Source organism: Lissotriton helveticus, chromosome 6, assembly GCF_964261635.1.
Source record: "Lissotriton helveticus chromosome 6, aLisHel1.1, whole genome shotgun sequence".
In the NCBI taxonomy this organism is placed as follows: domain Eukaryota; kingdom Metazoa; phylum Chordata; class Amphibia; order Caudata; family Salamandridae; genus Lissotriton; species Lissotriton helveticus.
Window position 1 is genome coordinate 1,887,297,959 of NC_136067.1, and position 18,714 is coordinate 1,887,316,672.

The following is an 18,714-nucleotide window of genomic DNA, read 5'->3' on the forward strand; positions in this document are numbered from 1 at the left end:
TCTGCAATGTTCCTGTCCATGGGCTCTTTTCCATTTTGGCAAATGGACCAACAGGTTGATGACTCCCATTCTCAACTTTAAAAAACTTAATTTTGTTCCTGCAGTGAATGGTTGAGTTAGGTACTCTTGTGGGGTCAACTGGACGTAGGATTGCAAGGACATCCATCCGTGACTTCTTTTTGCTAGCCGAGCCTTCTCTTCCACTGAAGAAAGCTTTTTTGTGTTTATTTTCGCTAGGCCTTTGAATTCATTATGGCTTACCCAAAGGTCTTTCAGGCCTATTGTTCTTAATCCTCTTTCCCAATATTCATGCCCTGCTCGCCATAGATTCGTTTGAAGGCAAGACCATAGGTGTTGAGCTAGGCTGCCTTCCTTCGATGACCTCAATTTGTGACAGCACGTTAGAAAACTCATGGCTCTGGCAAGTGATTGATGACAGATTTCCAGTTCCAACCTGATTTGGGCCGGTGATGTTTGACTTGGTAGCTTGAACACTGTTCTATAAATGTTTGTAATAAATTTGTCCAGTTGGCCGCTGTCCAAGCCTTTTAGAACCTCGCTTCCATAGGTTAATGTGGGAATAATTTTTGCTTGCGCTACCTGGATTGTTGGAGCAAATGTTGGGCCTTGTAGTTTCTTATTTATAGAACTGATTGCGAAAGCAAGCGCGGAACCCTTCTTTTTTTGATCTTCTAAATGAGTTTTGTATCTTCCGTTGTTATTAAAAGAGACACCAAGGTACTTGTGGCATTTGGATTCAGCAATCCTTTCTTGATTCAAGACCCAAACCAGCTTCTTGGCCTTTCCTGGACGTACCGCCAACATTTTTGTCTTCTTGCTGTTTATCTGGAGCTCATTCTTGTTTGAGTAGTCAGAGATGGCGTCCATGAGTCTTTGCAGGCCGATCTTTGTTTTGCTAAGAAGGACGACATCATCGGCGTATAAAAGATTTGACGACAAGAAACCGGCTACTTTGGGAGCATGAGAATTTACCTTATTTAAGGCTTCAGGAAGGTCGGATAGGAACAAATTAAAAAGTAAGGGGGCAAAGACACATCCTTGTTTGAGCCCTTTTGTCGTCGGAATTGGGCGTGATAGTCGGGACCCGTCCCCAATCTTTATCCTGACCCATGTGTCCTGATGGAGAAGCTGTATGGCTCTTAAGAGGTCATTTGGGATGTTTAGTCTGTGCAGCTTCTGCCAGAGCTTAGCTCTGTTCACCTTATCGAAGGCAGCTTTATAATCAATAAATCCCATATAAAGTGGGCAGGTGCTTACCTCTGCCTGGTCAATCAGACAAGAGAGGGTCATGAGGTTGACCGAGGTGCCAGTGTTACTTGTTACCTGCCTGGAGCACAGCTTATTTACCATCTCTTCAATTGGCTGGCTTCCATCCTTCAACAATTTTAGGGAACTTTGGACCTAATTACGATATTGATGGGACCAACCGGCATATAGACCATCAGTCTGACTGAAAGATCCCATGGGGTGGCAGTTGGAATCTAATCCCTGCACAGGCACCGCCATAGGGAATAGGATGTCCCTTTCCTACTGCATTTTCATGGCGGTCGGACCGTCATGAGAAGGCGGACAGAAACGGACTTTGGGTGCCCCAAGCAGAGCCCCAGTGCCCAGTGGGCCACGGCTAAGTGGCCCTGTGGGCACATGTAGTGCCTCCCCATACATCCATGCATAGATGTGCACAAAGTGCTTTCTTCTATTGCAGCTTGTGCTGCGGCCCTTTTCTAGGCCGCAGAACAAGCCGTAGTTGAAAAAAAGCACTTTCCAACTACCTGCACGGTGGTCTCATCCTAATTGAGCAGATGGTCCTGCCAACTCATTGCCGGGCGGCCTCCTTCCTGCTGAGTTTGCAGTCAGCGGTCCAATTGACGGCCATCATATTTAGGGCCTTTTTGATTAAGCACTCCATGGGAGTGCATGTGTTTTCCAGCTCTCACCTCTTCCTTGTGTGCTCTCCCAAATGCCCACCTCTGCTCTCTCAGTTTCTCTCTCATGTACATCAACCCCGCCCAGTGTTGTTCTTGCTCATGTGTGCTTCTCCCTACATCCCCCATGTTGCTGTCACTTTTGTGTGCCTGTTTTTGCTCTCTTGTGTGCTACCCCCCCACCCTCCTGTGCTCCTTGTTCTTCTCTTCTGGCTCTACGCTGTGTTCTTCTTTCCATGTGTGTTTCTCCCCTCATCCGGTGTTGCATGCAATAATTTTCCTTCCTCGCTTCCCCCAGCTCCCTTTATTTACTCCTACTTTACACCAACCTCTTCCGCACTCCTATTTTTAAAACTGCCCACTCACGCTAAAAAAAAATGTTTTTATTGTTTTTTTATTTACTGATCCAAGCATGCAAATGGTTGAGAATGTGTGAGAGTAAGAGTACAAGGGTGTAAGTAAGAATAAATGAGTGGGTGAAAATGTGTGAGAATAAACGTGTGTGTGTGTGAGAATGAGAGTGAGTGGATGTAAGTGATGGTGGGTGAGATTGTGGTGTTATGCTTGTGACTATGCCATGGCGCTGGCGTACTGAAGGTAATTCTTGGCTTATATGTGTGTATGTATGTGGTATATGTATAGCATGAACCAAACTGAAACAGCTGCGGCTCACTGTACAGGCACAAAGACAAGTATACAGTCAATGAGTGATAGGAGGGGGGTTGGTTCTTGGATTGTTAGTGCATTGTGATATACAGTTCTTTAAGGATGTGTGTCTTCAACTCTTTCCTATATTGAAGCAGCATTGGGCTGGTCCTTATTGACAGGGGTATGCTCTTGTTAATAATATGGGAAACTAAATTCCGCAAAATCTGGTTACATATAACAGATCACATTCATAATGGTGCAGGTTATTGTGGGGATTGTTTGATGTGCACTGTGGGCTGAAATAGCAATACTGCCCTGCTCGTAATGTATCAGCTACTTGAGTCCAGTGAATAACTTTATTGCATAATTAAAAAAAAAAAAACTTTGCAAGTTACAGAATTTTAAGAAAGATATATCAATAAATGCATGTAAAAGTGAGTATAGGAACATATGCGTTATGAGAAGATTGTTAAAAGATATAAAAATATAGTCATAAAAAAAGAGAACTAAAGTTCATGTTCGTTATGCAGTAAGGTGGCAGTTGGAACTAGGCTAGTAATTATGCTGGTGAGAATTCGCATACTTGGGGCTCCTTACAAAGTATTTTTTCTGCTTTTTCCAAAAACCTTACTAGGGCACAGTTTAATTTAGTGTTCCGAGGGTCAAAGCAAGCCAAGACTGCTGCTCTACACGATCTGATCATGTTTGTATTCCAGAGTTTCCTCAGGAGGGACCGTCTTTCGTTCAGCAGGTTTGGGCCGAGACAAATAATGTGTATTATGTATTCTTTGTGATTCCCGCAAAGTCTGCAATGTTCCTGTCCATGGGCTCTTTTCCATTTTGGCAAATGGACCAACAGGTTGATGACTCCCATTCTCAACTTTAAAAAACTTAATTTTGTTCCTGCAGTGAATGGTTGAGTTAGGTACTCTTGTGGGGTCAACTGGACGTAGGATTGCAAGGACATCCATCCGTGACTTCTTTTTGCTAGCCGAGCCTTCTCTTCCACTGAAGAAAGCTTTTTTGTGTTTATTTTCGCTAGGCCTTTGAATTCATTATGGCTTACCCAAAGGTCTTTCAGGCCTAGTGTTCTTAATCCTCTTTCCCAATATTCATGCCCTGCTCGCCATAGATTCGTTTGAAGGCAAGACCATAGGTGTTGAGCTAGGCTGCCTTCCTTCGATGACCTCAATTTGTGACAGCACGTTAGAAAACTCATGGCTCTGGCAAGTGATTGATGACAGATTTCCAGTTCCAACCTGATTTGGGCCGGTGATGTTTGACTTGGTAGCTTGAACACTGTTCTATAAATGTTTGTAATAAATTTGTCCAGTTGGCCGCTGTCCAAGCCTTTTAGAACCTCGCTTCCATAGGTTAATGTGGGAATAATTTTTGCTTGCGCTACCTGGATTGTTGGAGCAAATGTTGGGCCTTGTAGTTTCTTATTTATAGAACTGATTGCGAAAGCAAGCGCGGAACCCTTCTTTTTTTGATCTTCTAAATGAGTTTTGTATCTTCCGTTGTTATTAAAAGAGACACCAAGGTACTTGTGGCATTTGGATTCAGCAATCCTTTCTTGATTCAAGACCCAAACCAGCTTCTTGGCCTTTCCTGGACGTACCGCCAACATTTTTGTCTTCTTGCTGTTTATCTGGAGCTCATTCTTGTTTGAGTAGTCAGAGATGGCGTCCATGAGTCTTTGCAGGCCGATCTTTGTTTTGCTAAGAAGGACGACATCATCGGCGTATAAAAGATTTGACGACAAGAAACCGGCTACTTTGGGAGCATGAGAATTTACCTTATTTAAGGCTTCAGGAAGGTCGGATAGGAACAAATTAAAAAGTAAGGGGGCAAAGACACATCCTTGTTTGAGCCCTTTTGTCGTCGGAATTGGGCGTGATAGTCGGGACCCGTCCCCAATCTTTATCCTGACCCATGTGTCCTGATGGAGAAGCTGTATGGCTCTTAAGAGGTCATTTGGGATGTTTAGTCTGTGCAGCTTCTGCCACAGCTTAGCTCTGTTCACCTTATCGAAGGCAGCTTTATAATCAATAAATCCCATATAAAGTGGGCAGGTGCTTACCTCTGCCTGGTCAATCAGACAAGAGAGGGTCATGAGGTTGACCGAGGTGCCAGTGTTACTTGTTACCTGCCTGGAGCACAGCTTATTTACCATCTCTTCAATTGGCTGGCTTCCATCCTTCAACAATTTTAGGGAACTTTGGACCTAATTACGATATTGATGGGACCAACCGGCATATAGACCATCAGTCTGACTGAAAGATCCCATGGGGTGGCAGTTGGAATCTAATCCCTGCACAGGCACCGCCATAGGGAATAGGATGTCCCTTTCCTACTGCATTTTCATGGCGGTCGGACCGTCATGAGAAGGCGGACAGAAACGGACTTTGGGTGCCCCAAGCAGAGCCCCAGTGCCCAGTGGGCCACGGCTAAGTGGCCCTGTGGGCACATGTAGTGCCTCCCCATACATCCATGCATAGATGTGCACAAAGTGCTTTCTTCTATTGCAGCTTGTGCTGCGGCCCTTTTCTAGGCCGCAGAACAAGCCGTAGTAGAAAAAAAGCACTTTCCAACTACCTGCACGGTGGTCTCATCCTAATTGAGCAGATGGTCCTGCCAACTCATTGCCGGGCGGCCTCCTTCCTGCTGAGTTTGCAGTCAGCGGTCCAATTGACGGCCATCATATTTAGGGCCTTTTTGATTAAGCACTCCATGGGAGTGCATGTGTTTTCCAGCTCTCACCTCTTCCTTGTGTGCTCTCCCAAATGCCCACCTCTGCTCTCTCAGTTTCTCTCTCATGTACATCAACCCCGCCCAGTGTTGTTCTTGCTCATGTGTGCTTCTCCCTACATCCCCCATGTTGCTGTCACTTTTGTGTGCCTGTTTTTGCTCTCTTGTGTGCTACCCCCCCACCCTCCTGTGCTCCTTGTTCTTCTCTTCTGGCTCTACGCTGTGTTCTTCTTTCCATGTGTGTTTCTCCCCTCATCCGGTGTTGCATGCAATAATTTTCCTTCCTCGCTTCCCCCAGCTCCCTTTATTTACTCCTACTTTACACCAACCTCTTCCGCACTCCTATTTTTAAAACTGCCCACTCACGCTAAAAAAAAATGTTTTTATTGTTTTTTTATTTACTGATCCAAGCATGCAAATGGTTGAGAATGTGTGAGAGTAAGAGTACAAGGGTGTAAGTAAGAATAAATGAGTGGGTGAAAATGTGTGAGAATAAACGTGTGTGTGTGTGAGAATGAGAGTGAGTGGATGTAAGTGATGGTGGGTGAGATTGTGGTGTTATGCTTGTGACTATGCCATGGCGCTGGCGTACTGAAGGTAATTCTTGGCTTATATGTGTGTATGTATGTGGTATATGTATAGCATGAACCAAACTGAAACAGCTGCGGCTCACTGTACAGGCACAAAGACAAGTATACAGTCAATGAGTGATAGGAGGGGGGTTGGTTCTTGGATTGTTAGTGCATTGTGATATACAGTTCTTTAAGGATGTGTGTCTTCAACTCTTTCCTATATTGAAGCAGCATTGGGCTGGTCCTTATTGACAGGGGTATGCTCTTGTTAATAATATGGGAAACTAAATTCCGCAAAATCTGGTTACATATAACAGATCACATTCATAATGGTGCAGGTTATTGTGGGGATTGTTTGATGTGCACTGTGGGCTGAAATAGCAATACTGCCCTGCTCGTAATGTATCAGCTACTTGAGTCCAGTGAATAACTTTATTGCATAATTAAAAAAAAAAAAACTTTGCAAGTTACAGAATTTTAAGAAAGATATATCAATAAATGCATGTAAAAGTGAGTATAGGAACATATGCGTTATGAGAAGATTGTTAAAAGATATAAAAATATAGTCATAAAAAAAGAGAACTAAAGTTCATGTTCGTTATGCAGTAAGGTGGCAGTTGGAACTAGGCTAGTAATTATGCTGGTGAGAATTCGCATACTTGGGGCTCCTTACAAAGTATTTTTTCTGCTTTTTCCAAAAACCTTACTAGGGCACAGTTTAATTTAGTGTTCCGAGGGTCAAAGCAAGCCAAGACTGCTGCTCTACACGATCTGATCATGTTTGTATTCCAGAGTTTCCTCAGGAGGGACCGTCTTTCGTTCAGCAGGTTTGGGCCGAGACAAATAATGTGTATTATGTATTCTTTGTGATTCCCGCAAAGTCTGCAATGTTCCTGTCCATGGGCTCTTTTCCATTTTGGCAAATGGACCAACAGGTTGATGACTCCCATTCTCAACTTTAAAAAACTTAATTTTGTTCCTGCAGTGAATGGTTGAGTTAGGTACTCTTGTGGGGTCAACTGGACGTAGGATTGCAAGGACATCCATCCGTGACTTCTTTTTGCTAGCCGAGCCTTCTCTTCCACTGAAGAAAGCTTTTTTGTGTTTATTTTCGCTAGGCCTTTGAATTCATTATGGCTTACCCAAAGGTCTTTCAGGCCTAGTGTTCTTAATCCTCTTTCCCAATATTCATGCCCTGCTCGCCATAGATTCGTTTGAAGGCAAGACCATAGGTGTTGAGCTAGGCTGCCTTCCTTCGATGACCTCAATTTGTGACAGCACGTTAGAAAACTCATGGCTCTGGCAAGTGATTGATGACAGATTTCCAGTTCCAACCTGATTTGGGCCGGTGATGTTTGACTTGGTAGCTTGAACACTGTTCTATAAATGTTTGTAATAAATTTGTCCAGTTGGCCGCTGTCCAAGCCTTTTAGAACCTCGCTTCCATAGGTTAATGTGGGAATAATTTTTGCTTGCGCTACCTGGATTGTTGGAGCAAATGTTGGGCCTTGTAGTTTCTTATTTATAGAACTGATTGCGAAAGCAAGCGCGGAACCCTTCTTTTTTTGATCTTCTAAATGAGTTTTGTATCTTCCGTTGTTATTAAAAGAGACACCAAGGTACTTGTGGCATTTGGATTCAGCAATCCTTTCTTGATTCAAGACCCAAACCAGCTTCTTGGCCTTTCCTGGACGTACCGCCAACATTTTTGTCTTCTTGCTGTTTATCTGGAGCTCATTCTTGTTTGAGTAGTCAGAGATGGCGTCCATGAGTCTTTGCAGGCCGATCTTTGTTTTGCTAAGAAGGACGACATCATCGGCGTATAAAAGATTTGACGACAAGAAACCGGCTACTTTGGGAGCATGAGAATTTACCTTATTTAAGGCTTCAGGAAGGTCGGATAGGAACAAATTAAAAAGTAAGGGGGCAAAGACACATCCTTGTTTGAGCCCTTTTGTCGTCGGAATTGGGCGTGATAGTCGGGACCCGTCCCCAATCTTTATCCTGACCCATGTGTCCTGATGGAGAAGCTGTATGGCTCTTAAGAGGTCATTTGGGATGTTTAGTCTGTGCAGCTTCTGCCAGAGCTTAGCTCTGTTCACCTTATCGAAGGCAGCTTTATAATCAATAAATCCCATATAAAGTGGGCAGGTGCTTACCTCTGCCTGGTCAATCAGACAAGAGAGGGTCATGAGGTTGACCGAGGTGCCAGTGTTACTTGTAAAACCAGTTTGGTTCGGAGGAATTGAAAAATGATCATCAGCCCATGCCCTAAGTGAGTTAAGAAGCAAACCAGAAAAATACTTTGCCTCATTGTCGATGAGGGCTATGAGGCGATTATTCCCAGGAGATTTTTTGTCCCCACCTTTGAAGATTGGTGCCAGAATTGATCCCTGCCAGGAGGGTGGTATGATGTTATTTTGCAGGATACAGTTAAAGAGGCTGGTTAGCTTCGAGACCCAGAAGGTTGTGTCCTCCTTGAACAGAGCCTGAGGAATTCCACCAGGGCCTGGGGCACCGTCCTTCCGACCCTTTTTGATCAGTTTTTCAATTTGGGCCACCTTGATTGTTGTTAATTCTTTGTTGCTTTGCGTCGTGGGGCACTCATTTGGTGGTGCAATTTTCTGGCCAACATTAAAAGATTCCTTCATTGAAGGGGATTTGATGTTACAATCAGTTGGCCTAACTGCCGCTTTTTGAGCAGAAATAACTTCGACGATGGAATTCTGATGAAAGGTTTTTACTTTTTGGTCATTAAAGTGAAGATACAAGGAGGCGACCCACTCGGTCTCCAGTATACATGAGGACGCGACTTTCGGGGCTCACCCAGAAATGCTGTTGATTGTTCGCCAGAACTTAGCGGAATTGTTTGTTTTAATGTCATTTTGCAGCCTAGCCCAGAAGGAGTTCCAGAGACTTCTGCGTTGTTCTCTTTTAGCCTTCTTTAGACAGCTGCGAGCCTCTCTCATTTTTTGTTATTAACTGAGGATCCGTTGGATTTGTTTTTAAAGCCCGCCATGTCCGATTCATGTTTCTTGTAGTAGATTGTATTGCGGGGTTACGACAGGGCGTCTGCCTTTGCCCGTACAGGTTCGCCTGCCTTATTAGTTTTGCATGTTTATCAATCAGTTCGATTGCAAATGTTGACCAATTGGCAATTTCATCATTAGTGGGCCTACTGGTGCTATCCATAATTAGTTTGGCATCTGTTGCTATTTGTTGAAAAACTTATCAGCTACTTGAGTAATGTCAAGATACCTCCTCACTTTTTAATCACTTTGATTTGACTGCCTTCCTGAGGTTAATTCTACAGTGTTGCCGGGGATTATCCGGAATTTTAATATAGTATTTATCTTCAAGCATATTTAGGTAAAGTGGTAAGGCTAGGATTACATAGCAAGTCTCCATTTACCAAGGCTAAAACCTATCCATGGAACCACATATAGGGGTAGGAATGGGATTGTAGTGTCTCCTGGTTAGACCTGCTGGCAGTCCTGGCAGGCATTTTGCAGCACTCACCAACTCAATTATGTTTGTTTCTAAGATATTCTGATGTTTCAATGATGAGAAAATAACATAAAAAGTTGATTGTGAGGATTGTACCCTGGATCCTGGGGCTGAAGGTTAATGGACAGTATCTTTGGGGGATACCATTGTTTACAATTGAAGTTCCAGAACTACTTAATTGCAATTAGTATACCAAGGTGCTCCCTTTGTACACTTGACTCTTCCAGAGTAGTGATTGCAAGAAGATAAGGATAACACCAGTACAGGGACTGAAACTTGGATAAACTGGCAGGAGAGATCTGTATCTCTTATAGAGGTTAGCAGAATCATTCAGAGTAGGGTGGTATGGAATTGCACCCCGAAAATGTGCTCCATGTCTCAGATCACGCACCTATGAACACATTTATTTCCACCTTCAAGCTCTACCTGTAGCAATATGGCCCTTGGTCACATCCTAAACAGTGCATTTTGGCCCCTGAGAAATGATTGCGAGTAGCTATGGTCTATGTCTAATAATAGATGTTGACATAACTAACGTTGTTTTTTAAAATCTTTTTCCATTTTTTTTCTTTTCTCAAAACATTTGTTGTTGCAGTACATACTAGGTAAACTATTTAATCATTACAGTTCTTAACCTGGCTCACACTGGCCTCAGGGGTTGCAAAGCGCAAGATAGCAAGGTTGTGGGGGGGGGGGGGCACAAGAGCCACCAAAGCTCTCCCATTGGAAACCGGACCTGGACTGGTGCCATTTGGCAGAAGATGCCCCAAAAAATGGGATAAAATATGGAACCATGAGAAAAGTATGGATCTTAGATGGCTGAAGGCATGAATGCGAAGGAGGGATAGTACAGCCACCACAGTACAAACGCAGGGCCGGCGATCCTTCCCCAATGTATGCAGTATTTTATCTTCTCTGGACTTTGCCGAGTGTGCTGATTTATCGATTTCTGATTTTAATAGTGGGCTGATTACTTGTTCAATAAAAAGATTTATAAAAACCATTACAGTTCTTGGTATAAACAATTTAGGCACCAGGATTGTTGTGTGTCAGCTTCAGAAGAACACTTAATTTTGAAGGTAACAAAGAGAAAAAAGCAAGGTTCCCATGGTATTTCAAGTCATAGCTCATCACACAAACATGTATCCATGTTTTATTGTTATATTAATCATACACTTATTATGGCACATCAACATTGCCAGTTAATGTGATGTAATAAGGGTTAGGGCCATGTTACATCACTTCCAGGGAAGATTTAAAGTCAAAGGTCATATGATGTCACTTACAGTTTGAAATTTAGGTTAAATGGTATGTGATGGCATTTCTGCTGCACCTGGTATTTTATTTAATCAACATCCAAGGCCTGTGGTGTCCCTCTGAGCTACCCTGGTTCACCTCAATGGCAAGCAGCAACTTTTCTTGGAAGGAATAGTACAAATAAATGGCCATTCTCTGATTCTGGCCATCTGGTTATGAGTGCTATAGGAATGCATGGTATAACCAGATGGCCAAGCTGCTCTGGAAGCCCTGATGAGTGCTCATTTCGAGCTTCTAGCTCAGCCAGGGTTCCAGAAGGGTAAATACATTCATTTGAACATCCCACTGTGTCATCCAAGGTACATGGATTACAAGAGAGTCTTTCTTTGGATTAGTTGGGAGACGATGTTGGGCCAATTTTTCATCCAATTCTCTCAGATCGTGCAAGAGATCAGGCCACCTTATATGGGGCCCCCAGCAGCTGCCTGCCAGAACTGTCTCTGGGGCACTTCCATGAGCCTACCTGAAGAACCGGGTTTTCTTAGAACCCAGCGGTGCCAGGGACACACCCGAAGTCTTCGAATTCTCCTGTCTTGGAATACAGAGACACAGAATACTTCTGGATGGCGTCAAATATCAAATTTATTAGCTGCAGCTAGTAACAGTAAACCAAGCAATACAATACGGTGTACAACTCAGGAAACTGCTCAATTTTCATAGTGTAAGACATCTCTTTTTATACACCATATTCTCATTACAAATGTACACCCACTGCGCAAAATTCTGACCAATATGACTCATTTTCTAACTGAGTATTACATTAACAAAACCCAATTTACAGTAACCCAACCCAAAAGTTAATTATTAGGACTGTCCCAAATTCAATTTCCACGAGCCGGACAAACCCATAATTGAAAGCACTACCCATGTAATGAACAGTCGTAAGGAAAGAAACAATTCAGATGCTGATTAGGATAAGATATGTGCAAGGAAACTAAAAGTTAACGATATCCTGAACATTGATTGGCAATTTTAGACAAGAATCAAACTTAAGGGAAATTGGTTTTGCGAGGTCAGTTTCAGGTGAAGAGGTCAGCGTCCTGCAGTTCACTCACAAGTCAGAAAAGGGCCTGTTAATGCATACATGAACAATGAGACCCATGCAACTTTGTTCGTTCGGTTACCTCCACGGCCTACGTTAGGGCAACACAAAAATGGCGTCATAAACAACTCAAACAAAATGGAGTCTGGTTCGAAATCACGGAACCTCAGACCCTCCTTTTGCCATTACGTAGGCAATAACCTAAACTCACGTCAATCTGAATCTAGGTCTATATCTATTCTCATCAGGTCATCAAGGTGTTGCTGTAACATCATCTTATTATCCTTCGCTTCTCTCAGGACTGGTCTTCTCACACAGATCGTAGCACAAAGACTACAAATGGCGGGACCACACTGGATGCATAAGCAACACGAGAAAATGATTGCTAAAGCCAAACCAAGAAACATCAGAATCTTCCATCCCCATTTGGACAGCAGTTCCCAAAACCATTTTATCAATGACCAGTTCCCTTCGTCTTCATGTATAGACTCAGCGGACTTATGTAACCTCAAGATGGCTTGGTACACTGTCGGGGCATTATCTGGTATGAAAACACAGCAACTAGACCCGATCAATTTACATACCCCACCTCTATCTGCAAGTATAATATCTAAAACAAAGCGGTTCTGTAATATCATAAGGCGATCCGCTTGAAGCTCAGCTGTAATATTGCTAAGGGCACCTGCAGTCTCATTTATAGTGGCCTCGACCACTCTCGTAAGCTGACGAATATTTCTAGTATTAGCCATAGGACCCCAAAAGGGCAGAGAACCCTTAAAGAAGTCCCTAACTTCTTGTGCGACAGTATCTTTCGCATCGATAACACCTCCACCATATCTTGTCTTATGATAATTGAAAGCAACTGTATATGTAGGGGGAAGCAAAAATGCCACATAACATGTGCCTGAAAAATCAGAAGGCAACCATGTATATGCTCTGTCGTGACAAACAAAATACGTGCCTTTAGCTGGCACGAACGGTGGAGATTTCTGGGATGTATAGACATAGGTGTGAACACACACACTCTTACCAAGCTGAGCTCTCGGATTCTGACCATTACCTTGCAGACAAAAATGACCTCGGTGGGGTACAATCCAAATAGGAGGAGACCTTTTCTGCCTCTCCTTTTCTGTCAGACTAATACTATATCTCGTCTTGTTCCAACCAACACATGCTCGTACCTCATCTTTAGGGATAGCATTATACGCATCAATATCTCTGATCATATCTACTATTCCCTGTATCAAGGCATTATTACTCGCATTATCTTTAAAGGAACGTACAGGAGATGCTTCATTCGCATAGATAAACATTGCTTGGATTGCCCATACTGACCCATTAGGCGAAAAAGGCAAAACCAAATATGGCATTCCCTTATCTGTCGTATGTGGCATAAAACCACAAACCCAGCAGTTCGTAGTATTTACGACTAACTGATGCTGATGCAACATCTGTATAAACGAATTGTTAACAAATTCTGATCTTCGTGTCTGCTCATGTTCAGGCAACGTATAAAATTTATGTGGAGAAACAGTAGAAAAAGAAAGAGTAGGTTGGGAGGTAGATGTAATCGGCTGTTGTGTGACATAGAAAATCCAACCCACACAAGCTAACGTAATATTCAAAAGCATTAGAAAACACAGTATTAAAAAACATTTGCTACGAATCAGTATACACACTTTCATTTTAGGATCAACTCTCTTAACACCCTTATCAGACCCAAAAGACTCCATCCTCTAACGTGCTGCTCTCGGCTATTACCTTCTTCACTTAAGTGTGCGTCAAGATCGCACTAACGACCCTGAACCACAGACCTTATGTCAATACGTGGCTCACCCCTTAAGGCTGTACCGCGACCCTGCAGCTGAGTCCGGATGGTGACTCAAAAAAGAAAAAAGTAAAAAAGTCTCTTGATCTGACAAGGTGTAATTCACTATATAAAAAAATTCAGATATTATTTGTCCATGAGAACAGTCTTTCTTGGTCTCCAATTGAACCGTTCTTTACCAAGCACAGTTGGGTCTTTAAAAAGGAGCTCCGGATTTGTCGTGTCGAGCTTCAGATGTGAAGGCACAGCAGCTTGCAGAACATCATCATCCTTGCGTTCTGACTGAGTCCATGTCAAATGTGCATCACTAAAAGGTACAAATCTAGTAATCCTTTCACATTCGGAATCAGCTATTCCATCCTTCACCCACTTATTATACGGTAAAGGCAAAGGAACTTTTTTAGTATGGGTGGCATGCACCCAATTTTTTTTACCAGCTACTCTAACAGCAGTTCTAGTGGCCAAGAGGACCAAATGTGGTCCAGTCCATCTCGGCTCCAAGTTTTTGGTTCGTTGAAAATTCTTCGTCAAGACAAAATCACCAGGTTGAATTGTATGGCCTGGATCTGCAGTAGCTGTCGGCAAACTGTCATAGACCTGTTGGTGGAGAACACGTAATTTAGCAGTCAAGTCATGTAAGTAATCCACCAACATAGGGTACTCAATCTCGCTGTACTTTTTAGGACGAGCCACACCCCAAACATTCGCTGGACGACCAAAATCTATTTCGTATGGGCTAAGTCCCACACGAGAATGCACTGTTGTCCTTGTTGACAAAAGAGCCAACGGCAAGGCATCTGGCCATGTAAGACCAGTGCTCGCTTGTATCTTAGCTAGTTTCAGCTTCAAAGTGCCGTTATAGCACTCGACAAGTCCAACAGACTGGGGGTGATTCGTAGAATGGAATTTCTGTTTTATTCCCAAACCAGCACATACTTTCTTCATGATTTGACCCACAAATTCACTCCCATTGTCGCCCCATACAATTCTCGGCAATCCATAACTAGTGAAATACTCTTTGAGCAAAACCTTGGCTGTAGACAAGGCAGTATTATCCTTTAGGGGGTAGGCCTATATCCATCTGGAAAAGGCACAAACAACCACAAGGACATACTTCAAATTATTGCATCTCTCCATGTGTTTGTAATCTAGCTGTATCACTTCAAACGGATACGTTGGAGGGGCAAAATGATCAGCTGGAGTTGGAGTTCCCTTTCCCGGATTGTACTTCAAACAAATCATGCAATGTTTCACCACATTCTCAGCACATTTCGGAATTCCAGCATTCTGCCATACTGGAGCCAACAACTTGCATATTCCCTTCGAACTAATGTAAGCCATTCCATGAGCCATAGTAACCACTGGGAGCACATACGCATCAGGCAACAACCATCGCTGGTGTTCTGACAACTCAACCCAACAACCCGTCGAATCCAACATACCCGTACTTTCTCTCCACGTACTCACTTCCTTTTCCGTAGCTTCAGCCTGAATTGACTTCACACTTTCTATTGTGTCTTCACACATTCCACCAGCCATAACCCAATTAGCAGGGCCCGCAACATACATACGGCTCATCATATCTCTCGCCGTTTCCTTCGCAACTTCATCCGCAAACGTATTTCCTCGGCCCACATCATCCACAACCTTCTTATGGGCACTAGACTTCACAATTGCAATCTGCTTTGGGAGAGTAAGTGATTCCAGAAGTTCATTCACTAACTGCCCATGCTGAATTTTCACACCATGAGAAGTAAGGAATCCTCTTTCTCTCCACAAACGTCCAAAACTATGGGCAACACCAAACGCATACTGGCTATCAGTATAGACATTCACTCGCTTTCCCTCTGATAACACACACGCTCTAGTCAATGCAATCAACTCTGCTGCTTGCGCAGAATTCTGTGCTATGCGTGCTGTTTCAACAACTGTATGTAAAGTTGTGACAGCATATGCTGCAGTCGTCTCACCATTCGGAAGCTTGAAACACGAACCATCTACCCATAGGGTACCATCAACATTCGTAAGAGGAGTATCTTTCAAATCAACTCTAGCCTTCGTTTCTTCCTCTGTTCGAAGAAAGCAATCATGCTGTTCTTGAGCATCTGTCTCTACAGAAATCGGCAACAACGTAGCTGGATTCAACACATTACATCTTTTGATGTGAACATGGCTAGCCAAAAGTGTCAGCTCATAACCTGACAGACGTGCACTAGTAAGGTGCTGAGTCTTAGTCCTATTCAATAAGCTATCCACTGCATGTGGGACCATCACAATCAACGTATTATCCAATACCAAACCAGCAGACTGTCGGATAGAAACAGCCGCTGCCGCTGTAGCTCTCAAACAGCTCGGCAACGCTTTAGCTACCGGATCTAACGTCGCTGAAAAATACGCACATGGACTTTGCTGGTCTCCAAACTGTTGCGTCAATACTGACAATGCACAACCTTCTCTCTCGTGAACATACAACATGAAAGGTTTACTGTAGTCTGGAGTACCCAATTCCGGAGCCGAACACAATGCATCACGTAATTCAGAAAAACTTTTCTGACAATCATCAGACAAAGGGAGAGGATACGGAGTATCTTTAAGAATCAGTGCTAACAGAGGTTTCGCTAGTAGGGAAAAATTAGGGATCCATTGCCTACAATACGAGGTGATACCTAAGAAAGCACGCACTTCTCTCTGTGTGGATGGTACACTCATTTGCGCAATCGCTTGAATTCGTTCTGGGGTCAATCTTCTTCCCTCATTCGACAAGAGATGACCTAAGTAGGTTACTTCTTGTCGGCAATACTGTAACTTGGAAGGTGACACTTTATGATGAAGGTCAGACAAATGTCGTAACAAAGAAAGAGTAGCTTCTTTACAAATCTCTTCATCATCAGCAGCGACCAGCAGATCATCAACATACTGGATAAGAGTAGCACCAGAAGGCAATACAAAATCATCAAGCTGAGTTTTCAACGCCTGACTATAGATGGAGGGACTTTCATAATAACCTTGAGGAGCTCTCTTAAACCGGAAGCTTCGGCCTCCTAAAGAGAAGCTGAAAATATCTCTACTTTCCTCGGCAATTGGAATACTGAAGAAAGCATTCTTCAGGTCGATAACTGAAAACCAGGCTGCTGAAGCAGGAATCAGAGTCAACAAAGCAGTGATATCAGGGACAACAGGAAACTGTGGCACCACAATCTTATTCACTTCTCGAAGATCGATCACAAACCGATACACAGGTGGCTGAGAAGCATCAGTACGCTTAAGGACAGGCAAAACAGGACTGTTACACACGTTACTTCTCATTTCTTCAATTACTCCCTTCTCAACCAAATCATAAATAATTGCTAAAAGAGCTCTCTCGCCATCACTAGAAATTTTATATTGCGGAATACGAGGTAGCCTAGCATTCGACTTAAGGGTAACAACATAGGGTGGAATCTGCAAGAGACCAACATCATTGGGATCTGTAGCCCAAAGTGTATCAGGAAGAGAACGCAATTCCAGTGGAAGACAATCTTTAGACAAATACATCGGAGAAATCACTTTCTTACCCAAGGTAAGATGTACAGGAGAGCAATGTAATGTCGCATGCAGTCTTTTCAGCAAGTCCAAACCCAACAGATTCTCACCACAACCAGTCGTTAGAATAAGTGGAGCTTCCAATTCACAAGGACCAATAGAAAGGGACAAAGGACTAGAAACCGGATTACGAACTGGGGCGCCTCAAAATCCTACGGAAACATTGGTCAAGCCAAAACAAAGGTGCGCCAGGAAGTTTAGAGTGCATAATAGAACTCTTCGTCGCACCAGTATCCAAAAGAAAAGGTTCTGCCACACCTGATGTAATCACTTCAACATAAGGTCCACTCTGGTCTACCGGAACTGACACTACTCCCTCTCTTTGCCCATGGCTGTCCTAACTATCATTATAACCAGCACTCTCACTCTCGACATAATATTCATCAACATAGTACTGTGCAGACTGACCTCTCGGAACAAATAATTCGCAGAATTCTGAAGGGAAGAGGAACGCTCATTCTGGGGTAACACACCACGTCCCCTACCCCTAGGAGCTTGCTGGAAACCACCACGACCTCTCTGACCAGATACGCCATTCGCACGCTGTAACAAAGCCGGGCAACTATTCTTGAAATGACCTTCCTCTCTGCAATAGGCACACTGATTAGGTCCAGGAAAGAATCGCGGAGCATAAGGCTCAGGCTTCTGTAACAATCTCTGAAACTGTGGAGGTTGCTGAAACTGAGGTTGATTCTGATGAGGCGGATAAGCTTGCTGCAAAAGAACCTTCGTCTTTAGATCTTTAGTTTTCTTCTCTGCTTTATCCTTCTCATCTTTATCCCTATTCTCATAATATTGTGCAGTAGCCAATATCTGGGCCGACGAAGAAACAGCCCATGAACTCTCAGAGTCCTTTAACTTATTAGAAAGTTCGGGAAGCAAATTAAAGACAAATTTGTCCACGAACAACCTTTGACCACCTTCAGTACTCATGTCCTGACAACTATGATCAATAAACGTTTCTTCAAACCTCGTGAAGAAATCAGACACACTCTCGTCTTTCTTTTGTTTGCATGCTGCTAACTTGTCCCAATTCACTCGCAAAGGAGGCATCATAGTTTTCATCAAATTAATAATCCTACCTGGTAATTCTGCAACTAAGGGCTCAGGTTTGGCACCTCCTACTTGCCGACCATCTGCAGCAACAATATTAGCCCACGTATCTCCTAATTCTTGCGCATGATTCTCATGACGAATCTTCGCCCACAAAGGTTGAGGAACTACATTACTCATTAACATATCTATGTCAGCTAAATTCATAATACACGCTTCAACTGTCTGAGACAACTCCTTGTAATAACCGGCAGGATTCTTACGGGGGTCAGGTAAGGTCTGCTTAAGAGCCAAGACCTCTGCTCTCTTCCAAGGAACATGTACCCATACTCGCTGAAAATGTGCCGGAACACCCTGAATACCCTGATTAACATTAGCAACAACTTCCTCTCTCCATACAGGGGGAACCTCTCTCATAGGATACTGCTTCACTTTCCTCCTAACAGAAGAATCAGGTTTGTACAATGT